Genomic DNA, 12268 nt, shown 5'->3' on the forward strand with positions numbered 1-12268 from the left:
ATAGCAGGAATGTGTAAGAAGAAATGCAGAATTTACTAGGCTGTGCTAAGAGACAGCAGTCATCTCACTTTGCTTCACCCCCAAGATGCTACTTTAAAGTTGTTGGGTGCCCCCAAGAGGACCACAGATGAAAGTATTTCTTTCATAGGAAAAATGAATGCATAGAATTTCTCGTAAGTTATTTGGTGAGTTTTCTAAATTTAACATCTCCTTGACCCACACAAAGCAACACATGCATGCTCCTCTGATTTCTCTCTCTCTCTCTCTTTTCCTCTCTCTCCCTCCCGCCCCCCATCTCTCTCTCAATTCTAGCTGGCAATTGATATTTTAAAAATTCTCTAAGAACAAGTAGAGATCTTTAAGGTTTCGCTTTAGTAATAGCTCATTTGAAGATAGAGCTCTGTGGCAGAAAGAGTATAGAAACCAACCACATCAGAGTCACAGCTGGTCGTCGTCTTCATTCTTGCAATGCCTGAGAATTTCTCATTGGTTTTATAAATTAATTCTCCCGATTGTGATACAGGAAAGTGATGCTCTTTGGCCACATGCTGGCAGCTGCCGTGAAGTCAGACGAGGTCAGAAGATAACAAGAGAACTTCTCCCCCCAACAAATTGATCTTATACATCCAAATGCTAAGGAGATGAAAGTGAAATAGATTACATTCCAAATTTATTTAGGGAGTTCCGGTTAAAATGATTAGACATGATACTGATCTTGGAATGAAAACTAAACCTTCCTACAATTTCTGTTGTTCCAAGGAGAGAGAGGAATCTTGAAGCTAAACTGAGTCTTTTGCCATTGAAACTAGGTCCATGTGAGTCGGCTCACTTTTACAGTACACCCAGAACACCATGGAAGATTCAGAGTCTGTGTTACAGCAGCATTTCCAACCCACTACCCACCCACCGCCACTCCCAAGAAATTTTTTTGCTCAATTTGGTAAAATCTTGGACTGTTCCCAAACTTCCATTCTCCCAATGAGGCAAGAAATCAGTAGACTGCTCCCCCCACCACCCCTACCCTGGAATGGAGAAGAGGCTTGGGAGATTAAGCCAGCATCACAGTATTCTCACCTCCCTCTGAGGGGACCCTACACAGAAAGCTGAAATTATAGAAATCTGCCACATGAAGAGGTCAGCTCAGACTCCTGGAATGCAATGAAAATAATGTCCCTGCCACTTCCCAGATCCTCACTCCTGAGCCTCCCACGGAAAGGACACCAGTCCAGTCCTTGCACAGCCCAGGAATCCCTCTGCTTCCCCACCTCCTGCACAGTTTTGCAAACCACCCCTCTTTTCCCCCATGTTAATTTTTTCTTTTAATTCTCATAAGCTCTCTCTAGGGAAGAGAAAAAATCATACACACATGAGAGAATGAAAACAAGTTTCCTATGTATGGCTATTGTCAAGTATGGGACCAGAGTCCAAAAGATGTGACTCTTTCTGTCATGGCACAAGATTCCTTTTGCCCTCCACAGGTTTTTCTTTTGACACATCAGTCTTGGGACACAAGTATCCTCAGGCAGAGGTGGCTGTCAAGGTTTGATTTTGAGGTGGAGAGTGCTTAAACCCTTTCTGCCATGGGTCTCGAGATGAGCTGCAGCGAAGGGCTTCACTCACTCACAGATACATACAGTGCACCTCAGCAAGACACAGCCAGCTGAGCCCAGTCTCTGCCTCGTTTCCCTGTCCCCTCCATCCCCCAGCTTCCTTGTGTCTCACATGATAGACAATGTGACACTTCGCAACTCAGCTTCCTTCCTCAGTCTCAGACCTTTCTCTCCAGTCCACCTCCCCACTGATGTCTCAAGTTTTCTAAATACCACTCTGCTTCCCTAGGTAGGTTACCCCATGTTTAAAACTTTTTTAAAAATTATTATTAAATCATAGCTGTGTGCATTAGTACAAACCGGGGGTACAATGTGCTGGTTTCATATACAATCTGAAAGATTCTCATCAAACTGTTCAACATAGCCTTCATGGCATTTTCTTAGTTATTGTATGTATTCTGCCTTTAGTAAGTTTTGCCTGTACCCATTCTAACAACAGGAATCTGCATACCCATACAAAAACATGGAAGCTAAACAACCTTATGCTGAAGGATAGATGGGTTATAGATGAGATTAAGAAGAAAATCACCAAATTTTTGGAATAAAACAACAATGAAGACATGAATTATCAGAACCTCTGGGATACTGCAAAGGCAGTCCTAGGAGGGAAATTTATAGCACTGCAAGCCTTCCTCAAGAAAACAGAAAGACAGGAAGCTAATAACTTAATGGGACATCTCAAGCAACTGGGGAAGGAAGAACATTCCAACCCCAAAGCCAGCAGAAGAAAAGAAATAACCAAAATCAGAGCAGAATTAAATGAAATTGAAAACAAAAGAATTATACAACAGATCAAAAAATCCAAAAGTTGGTTTTTTGAAATGATCAATAAAATAGATAAACCTTTGGCTAACCTAACCAGGAAAAAAAGAGTAAAATCTCTAATTTCATCAATCAGAAATGGTAAAGATGAAATAACAACAGATCCCTCTGAAATTCAAAAAATCCTTAACGAATATTACAAAAAACTTTATTCTCAGAAATATGAAAATCTGAAGGAAATCGAACAATACTTGGAAGTACGCCACCTACCAAGACTTAGCCAGCACTAAGTGGAAATGTTGAACAGGCCTATATCAAGTTCTGAAATAGCATCAACTATACAAAATCTCCCTAAAAAGAAAAGCCTAGGCCCAGATGGCTTTACGTCAGAATTCTACCAAACCTTTAAAGAAGAACTAGTACCTATATTACTAAACCTCTTCCAAAATATAGAAAAAGAAGGAATACTACCCAACACATTCTACAAAGCAAACATCAACTTGATCCCTAAAACTTTTAATACCTTGCCATTGCCTTCAAAATAAAATGTAGCATGACTCTTACGAAGCATGAGGATACCTAGAGAATGCATGTAACCCACATCCTGAGAAGGAGCGGAAACTCAGGAGGCACAGCTGAGTGGAGAAGTGAGCCAAGGAGGAAGAAACATCAGGCACAAGACAGAGTGGCTTGGAATAATAGGAATTTCCAAAATAGATCATCTTGATGCAAAATTCTAATAAATAAATAAACATCTACTCTCCTGAGTAGCAAATAAACCACTCGCAGTTCCTTGGATATGCTCTGCTGTCAACTCTCAAGGCGTTTGCATAGGCTGCTCTCTCTTCCTAGAATGCTTTATCCCTCCTTCACGTAGGGAACTCCTACTAATACTTCAGAACTCAGGTGAGGTATCCCCACCTGCAGGAAGCTCTCCCTGCCTGCCCACCCGACCCATTCTGGGTTAGATGTCCCTCCTATCTGTTTCCTTAGTACTTTCTGAGTGCCTCTGTCATAGCAATAATACATTGAGTAGTAACTATCTTATTTACCCACTTTCTTCCCAGTGTGACTTAAAATGTATTTTAGATAGAAATGTACCATTTAACTCTATATCCCCAGTAGACTGGTACATAAGAGGTACTCAGAAATTATCAACTAAATGAAGACACTCAAAGTATGGCAGGAAGACAGATAATCATAAACCTATAACGAATATGGTAAATCACAGGGTGGGGTGGGGTGCCCACTGAACAGAGAGACTGGAAACTTCTTCTTGGGAAGGGATGGGGCTGATGAAGGTGCCCCAGAGGAGGAGATGGTTGGGCTGACTTTGAGAACGTTCAGATCACCAGGCCCTTGGAGAGCAGAAAGCAGCAAGAACAGTGGTATGTGGAAGGGCCTGGATGCCTTTAGGAAGATTTTCCTTAGAGGAATGATTCTGGTGACAATGCGGAGAAGAGATTGGTGGAAGAGTGACAGGAGAAAATTCCAATAATCCAAATGAAGGCCTGAGCTGAGCTAGCCAGCAGGGGGATACATGTGAGGGCTGGGATGGAGCAGAGAAATTGAGAAAACAAGGAACCCAGCATGACCCCAGGTTCCTGTCTTGCATGAGTGGTGGTGCCATTACCCAGCACTGGAAGGAGAAGGAAGAGCTGCTTTGGGAGAAAGACCTGCTTTAGTGAGCCCACTCTTTCCCTATGGAGTTGGGTGGCCTGTTGGACAACCAGGTGTGTGAGTCTGAAGCTCGGAAGCAAGTTCAACCAGGAATGAGGACTCTATATATGTAACTTCATTGGAACTTTTGTTTTTACTTCCTTTTTTTTTTTTTTTTTTTATGGTTGGGGATTCATTGAGGGTACAATAAGCCAGGTTACACTGATTGCAATTGTTAGGTAAAGTCCCTCTTGCAATCATCTCTTGCCCCCATAAAGTGTGACATACACCAAGGTCCCACCGCCCGTCCCTCTTTCTGCTTTTCCTCCCCCCCCATAACCTTAATTGTCATTAATTGTCCTCATATCAAAATTGAGTACATAGGATTCATGCTTCTCCATTCTTGTGACGCTTTACTAGGACTAATGTCTTCCGCTTCCATCCAGGTTAATACAAAGGATATAAAGTCTCCATTTTTTTTAATAGCTGAATAGTAGTCCACGGTATACATATACCACAGCTTGTTAATCCATTCCTGGGTTGGTGGGCATTTAGACTGTTTCCACATTTTGGCGATTGTAAATTGAGCTGCAATAAACAGTCTAGTACAAGTGTCCTTATGATAAAAGGATTTTTTTCCTTCTGGGTAGATGCCCAATAATGGGATTGCAGGATCAAATGGGAGGTCTAGCTTGAGTGCTTTGAGGTTTCTCCATACTTCCTTCCGGAAAGGTTGTACTAGTTTGTAGTCCCACCAGCAGTGTAAAAGTGTTCCCTTCTCTCCACATCCACGCCAGCATCTGCAGTTTTGAGATTTTGTGATGTGGGCCATTCTCACTGGGGTTAGATGATATCTCAGGGTTGTTTTGATTTGCATTTCTCTAATATATAGAGATGATGAACATTTTTTCATGTGTTTGTTAGCCATTCATCTGTCTTCTTTAGAGAAGGTTCTATTCATGTCTCTTGCCCATTGATATATGGGATTGTTGGCTTTTTTCATGTGGATTAATTTGAGTTCTCTATAGATCCTAGTTATTAAGCTTTTGTCTGATTGAAAATATGCAAATATCCTTTCCCATTGTGTAGGTTGTCTCTTTGCTTTGGTTATTGTCTCCTTAGCTGTACAGAAGCTTTTCAGTTTAATGAAGTCCCATTTGTTTATTTTTGTTGTTGTTGCAATTGCCATGGCAGTCTTCTTCATGAAGTCTTTCCCCAGGCCAATATCTTCCACTGTTTTTCCTATTCTTTCTTTGAGGATTTTTATTGTTTCATGCCTTAAATTTAAGTCCTTTATCCATCTCGAATCAATTTTTGTGAGTGGGGAAAGGTGTGGGTCCAGTTTCAGTCTTTTACATGTAGACATCCAGTTCTCCCAACACCATTTATTGAATAGGGAGTCTTTCCGCCAAGGTATGTTCTTCTTTGGTTTATCGAAGATTAGGTGGTTGTAAGATGTTAGTTTCACTTCTGGGTTTTCAATTCGATTCCAAGTGTCTCTGTCTCTGTTTTTGTGCCAGTACCATGCTGTCTTGAGCACTATGGCTTTGTAGTACAGCCTAAAATCTGGTATGCTGATGCCCCCAGATTTATTTTTATTACTAAGACTGCCTTAGCTATACGGGGTTTTTTCCTGTTCCATACAAAACGCAGAATCATTTTCTCCAAATCTTGAAAGTACAATGTTGGTATTTTGATAGGAATGGCATTGAATAGGTATATTGCTTTGGGAAGTATAGACATTTTAACAATGTTGATACTTGCCATCCATGAGCATGGTATGTTCTTCCATTTGTTAATATCCTCTGCTATTTCCTTTCTGAGGATTTCATAATTTTCTTTATAGAGGTCCTTCACCTCCTTTGTTAGGTATATTCCTAGGTATTTCATTTTCTTTGAAACTATGGTGAAGGGAGTTGTGTCCTTAATTAGCTTCTCATCCTGACTGTTATTGGTGTATACAAAGGCTACTGACTTCTGGACATTGATTTTATATCCTGAAACATTACTGTATTTTTTGATGACTTCTAGGAGTCTTGTGGTTGCGTCTTTGGGGTTCTCTAAGTTCTCTAAGTATAAGATCATGCCGTCAGCAAAGAGGGAGAGTTTGACCTCCTCTGCTCCCATTTGGATTCCCTTGATTTCCTTGTCTTGCCTAATTGTATTGGCTAGAACTTCCAGCACTATGTTGAATAGTAAAGGTGACAGAGGACAACCTTGTTTGGTTCCAGTTCTAAGAGGAAAAGCTTTCAGTTTTACTCCATTCAGTAAAATATTGGCTGTGGGTTTGTCATAGATAGCTTCAATCAGTTTTAGAAATGTGCCACCTATGCCTATACTCTTCAGTGTTCTAATTAGAAAAGGATGCTGGATTTTATCAAATGCTTTTTCTGCATCTATTGAGAGGATCATGTGGTCTTTATTTTTGCCTCTGTTAATATGGTGGATAACGTTTATGGACTTGCGTATGTTAAACCAGCCTTGCATCCCTGGGATGAAGCCCATTTGATCATGATTTATGACTTTTTTGATGATAAGCTGTAATCTACTGGGTAGGATTTTGTTGAGAATTTTTGCATCTATATTCATGAGTGAGATTGGTCTGAAATTCTCCTTTTTGTTTGGGTCTTTTCCTGGTTTTGGTATCAGGGTGATGTTTGCTTCATAGAATGTGTTGGGAAAGATTCCTTCTTCCTCAATTTTTTGGAATAATTTCTGCAGTACAGGAATAAGCTCTTCCATGAAGGTTTGATAGAATTCTGGAGTGAAGCCATCTGGACCAGGGCATTTTTTGGTTGGAAGATTTTTTATTGTTTCTTTGATCTCAGTGCTTGAAATTGGTCTGTTCAGGAGCTCTATTTCTTCCTGGCTGAGTCTAGGGAGAGGGTGTGATTCCAAATATTGATCCATTTCCTTCACATTGTCAAATTTCTGGGCATAGAGTTTCTGGTAGTATTCAGAGATGATCTCTTGTATCTCTGTGGGATCAGTTGTTATTTCCCCTTTATCACTTCTGATTGAGGTTACTAGAGATTTTACTTTTCTATTTCTCGTTAGTCTGGCCAATGGTTTATCTATTTTATTTATTTTTTCAAAAAACCAACTTTTTGTTTCATTAATTTTCTGAATGATTCTTTTGTTTTCAATTTCATTGATCTCTGATTTGATTTTGGATATTTCTTTTCTTCTCCTGAGTTTAGGCTTAGATTGTTCTTCTTTTTCCAATTCCATAAGATCTCTTGTGAGATTGTTGATGCGCTCTCTTTCTGTTTTTCGAATGTAGTCATCTAAAGCGATGAATTTTCCTCTCAAAACTGCTTTTGCAGTATCCCACAGGTTTTGGTAGCTTGTGTCTTCATTGTTGTTATGCTCAAGGAAGTTAATGATTTCCTGTTTTATTTCTTCCTGCACCCATCTGTTATTCAACCGAAGATTATTTAATTTCCATGCCTTTGTGTGGGTCGAGCGTTTTTGTTAGAGTTGAGTTCCACCTTTAGTGCCTTATGGTCTGAGAAGATACAAGGTAAAATTTCAATTCTTTTGATTCTGTTGATATTGTTTTGTGTCCCAGGATATGATCAATTTTGGAGAATGTTCCATGGGGTGATGAGAAGAATGTATATTCTTTATCTTTGAGATGGAGTGCTCTATGTGCGTCTATCAAGCAGGGTTGTTCTAGGGTCTCATTTAAATCTCTTATATCTTTGTTTAATTTCTGTTTAGAAGATCTGTCCAGCTCTGTAAGAGGAGTGTTAAAGTCCCCTGTTATGATGGTATTATCAGATATCATATTGCTCAGACTGAGTAAGGTCTGTTTCAAGAATCTGGGAGCATTTAAATTGGGTGCATAAATGTTTAGAATTGAAACATCTTCTTGTTGTATTTTTCCCTTGACCAGTATAAAGTGACCATCTTTGTCTTTTTTGACTTTAGTTGCTTTAAATACACATGAATCTGAAAATGAGATTGCAACTCCTCTTTTCTTCTGAATGCTATTTGCCTGAAAAAATTGTCTTCCAACCCTTGACTTGGAGCTTTAATTTGTCTTTTGAAGCCAGGTGTGTTACTTGCAGACAGCAAATGGATGGCTTGTGTTTTTTAATCCAGTCAGCCAATCTATGTCTCTTCAGTGGGGAATTCAAGCCATTAACATTCATTGAGATAATTGATAAGTGTGGTAGTATTCTATTCGTCTTATTTGGTGAGAGTCCATTGCTTAGTTTTATCTTTTGCATCAGTGTGGAGGTTAGGTTCTGTCCCTTAATTTCTGAGTTCTTACTTTGCTGCTGATCCATTGTGGTGGTCAGTGTGCAGAACAGGTTGAATTATTTCCTGTAGAGCTGGTCTTGTTGTGGCGCATTTCCTCAATGTTTGTATATCCATAAATGATTTGATTTCTCCATCAATTTTGAAGCTTAGCTTAGCAGGGTACAGAATTCTGGGATGGAAATTGTTCTGTTTAAGTAGATTAAAGGTAGATGACCATTGTCTTCTTGCTTGGAAAGTTTCATTAGAGAAGTCTGCGGTCACTCTGATGGATTTGCCCCTGTAGGTCAACTGGCGCTTATTCCTGGCAGCTTGCAGAATCTTTTCTTTTTTCTTGACTTTGGACAGGTTCATCACAATGTGTCTTGGAGAAGCTCGGTTAGAGTTGAGGCGACCTGGGGTCCGATAGCCCTCTGAAAGCAGTGTGTCAGAATCTTTGGTGATATTTGGGAAATTTTCTTTTATAATATTCTCTAGTATGGCTTCCATTCCTCTGGGGCATTCTTCTTCCCCTTCTGGGATTCCTATAACTCGTATGTTGGAACGCTTCATAAAGTCCCATAATTCTGACAGTGAACGTTCTGCTTTCTCTCTCTTCTTTTCTGCCTCTTTTACTATCTGAGTTATCTCAAGAACTTTGTATTCTACCTCTGAAATTCTTTCTTCTGCACGGTCTAACCTGTTGCTGATACTTTCCATTGCATCTTTAAGTTCCCTAATTGACTGTTTCAGTTCCTTCAGCTCTGCTATATCCTTTTTATATTCTTCATATCATTCATCTCTTATTTGATTCTGTTTTTGGATTTCCTTTTGGTTACTTTCCACTTTTTTAGCAGTTTCCTTCATTGTTTCCATCATTTCTCTCATTGTTTTCATCATGTGTATTCTAAATTCCCTTTCTGTCATTCCTAACATTTGTTTATAGGTGGAATCCTCTGCAGTAGCTACCTCATGGTCCCTTGGCGGGGTTGTTCTGGACTGGTTCTTCATGTTGCCTGGGGTTCTCTGCTGATTCTTCCTCATGAGTGATTTCTTTTATCTGTTTCCTTGCCCTAATTTTCCTTTCACTTCCTCTTGCTCTTTAAGTTCTTGTGCCTGTGGACTAAGGGTTAGATGAGTCCTTTTGGTACAGGACCAGAAGGGTGAGAAGGTTGAAGAGCAAGAAAGGGATGAAAGAAAGGAGGACCAAGTGAAAAGAAAAAAAAAGAAAAATAGAGAAAGGAGAGGGGGTGGGTAAAAGGAATATTGACAAAAAGAAGAGAGGCACAGAAAGAGGGAGACAGAGCATTATAGGTGTACAGTAGGGTACTTTGACACAACCTTAAAAAAAACCACCTTCTGGGGGTGCCCAGAAGGGTGGTTCCCTTGAGGTCAGCAGCTTTTTGCTAACCTGATCAGACACAGTGCCCCACATCCACCAAGTAGAGAGGAAAGACAAAAATGCTATAAATCAAACCAAAACAAGCAAACAGAAAACTTTACAGGATGATATTGTGTGAAAAACCAAATAATAGCAGTAGAAACACTAGCATAAATGAAGTTCTAGTTATTAAAAAAGGCAGCAATGGGAAATTATAATTAAACTAGAGAAACTGGGAAAGAAAAAAGATCTGTACGGAAAAGGTTGAAATTAAAAAACAAAACAACATCAACAACATCAAAATAAACAAAAAAACAACCAAACCAAAAAAAAAAAAAAAAGCACAACCAAAAACAAAGCAGTATGTATATGTTGTTGAATATTGTCTGGGCAACACGTGGTCTTCTGTGGTATGAGATGTTAATCACAGTTCTGATATGACTGGAGGCTGCTGATTTTTGAAACCCCAGCAGGTAGACACCCTAAATCTCTCTTCAGCCCACTTAAAAGGCACTTTGAACTTGTAACCTTGCTGAGCAGAAGCTTTCCCATTTAAGTGCTTGTCGCTGGAATCCTGCTGAAGTGGCTATCCACTTACCCAGTGTGCCAAAACCGGTCTCACTCTGCCCCTGAGGGTTAGGGCTGCAAGGCGGCTCAGACCCCACCCTTAGGGTACTCGGTCGCTGGGTTACCAGCTCCCACCCGATTCTAGCTCTGCGACCCTGAAGGCGGAGCTAGCTAGGGCAGATCGCTCACAATGGTTCCCTGTGGCCCACAGCCAAACACTATTAGCTCCGTCTGGCTCAGCGGCTCAGACTGGGGCCCTAGACAATAGCCAAAGTTCTCCGCATTCCTGCTCAGGCTCTCCCCAAGGCAGTTCAACTGAGCGCCAAGTCCAAAGACATCAAAACAGTTCACAGGTAAGGCCTTTCTGGTTTGCAGTCTCGCTGCTACTGAACTTACAGTTGCAGGTGGGTTTAGACCGATTGAACACACGTGACCACTTGCCGGTTTTCCACTGTTTTAGTCCTCCTCTTGGGGTCCAGAAGTCTCTCGCTGACTCTCTGTATCCTCACAGGGGTGATGATAGGCAGATCCCACCAGCCAGAGATGCCTGGAGTCCTATCTCCCCGGACTCACGGTGCCCAGATGCAAGGAAGCTGTTACTCGGCTGCCATCTTGCTCTCCACAGGGCTGTTTTTACTTCTTCAGTTTAATACTGTGCCATGAGGTTTCAGTCATGGGTGAGGGCTACTGGAAGGGATAATGTCCCACTTCTGACTCTGGCTTGGAGACATGGCCTCTGATGAGCTAGTCAACCTCAGGTTATACGTGTTGCCTCATAGGAAAGAAGACAATTGAGGAAACTTCAGGAAAAGTGTTGACCTTTAATAAACAAAATAATTTATTCCTATCTTCCTGGTCCTTCTGTGGAATGTGAAAGTCATGCCATGAGGCCAACGTCCTCCACTGCGCAAAACCACACTGCCTTCAGCAATCAATACAGCGTGGTCTGCAAAAGTGAAGACTTCATATTCATCATATTGGAACCTTTACCCCTTAGAGAGCCCTCTTTAGGTAGAGATGCCACTTCCTTTACAGCAAACATGTATGGTGTATGTTCTTCCTCCCACTTTGGGAATCTTGTTTTAATGCCTTCTTTTCACTGCATTGGAAACCTTTTGTTTCTTTCTTGCCCAGCCTTCAGCATCCACTTGATAATACCTGGCTACAGAGAGTCTTTCTGCAATTCTATTTGAGTGAACAGAGTTCAGGCTGAGGTCCGCTTTGTTTAAGGGACCCAACTAAAATAGCATTTTTGCAAAGCAACTCATTATGTTTATTCCTGTTTAATTTATCTTAAGTTACTTGCACTGAAATGAGATATTTTTTAATTCAGAAGTTCCTGGCGGTCATGGTATGATGAGAGTCACATGAGATGCTCATGGTTTATTCCATGATGTGCTCTTTCATGCCAAGTATCTGTTCACAAAGGCTAAAAGCGAATTGCTCACAGAAACCAGGTATTTCTGATAACTCAGGAAGGGTTGGTGTTTAATCAAAAAGCTTCTAGCAATCAGATATGAGCATGGCAAAGAGAGAGCCAAGGCATTAGTCGTGGGGGGAGCATGGAGGATCTCATTTTTAGTTCAAGGGGCTGTAATATAAAACTCATCATTAAAATTGAATATCAATCAACTGCTGTTTACAAAGAAGGCAATATCACAGTAGCACCCAGAGAAATTTAAATGCTCATAACAAAAATTCTCAGAGAAGCACAAAAACCAATCATTTCATCCAACATGCTGAATTAAATGCTGCACTAAGCCAAAAGCTGGCGATATGTCCAATGAAAAGGCCTTAAAATATTTACTTCTGCATTCAAAGCCAAGGTGCCTGGTTATTTGGAATTGTGGTATCAAACATATTCCCTAAGTTTTTTAAAAATGTGAAGTATAAAGAAAAGACAAATATCTAAGATGCTGGATATCCCAAGTACACTGATTTTATCTGTACAAATTATGTGAATGTATTAAATTATCACAAGCACCCGGGAAATGTGTACATCTATTATGTATCAGTTTTTAATGCCCCTGAAAAGAGGGCATTA

The 12268-nt window shown here is 40.4% G+C and overlaps 1 protein-coding gene across 6 annotated transcripts in view; it reads left to right on the top strand.

The window, feature by feature from the left end:
- Positions 1-12268, top strand: part of MAGI2 (membrane associated guanylate kinase, WW and PDZ domain containing 2) — a 1522816-nt gene that overhangs the window by 1447460 nt on the left and 63088 nt on the right. The gene's annotated exons all lie outside the window — the stretch shown is intronic.

Source organism: Nycticebus coucang, chromosome 11 (genome assembly GCF_027406575.1).
Source record: "Nycticebus coucang isolate mNycCou1 chromosome 11, mNycCou1.pri, whole genome shotgun sequence".
Lineage (NCBI taxonomy): Eukaryota > Metazoa > Chordata > Mammalia > Primates > Lorisidae > Nycticebus > Nycticebus coucang.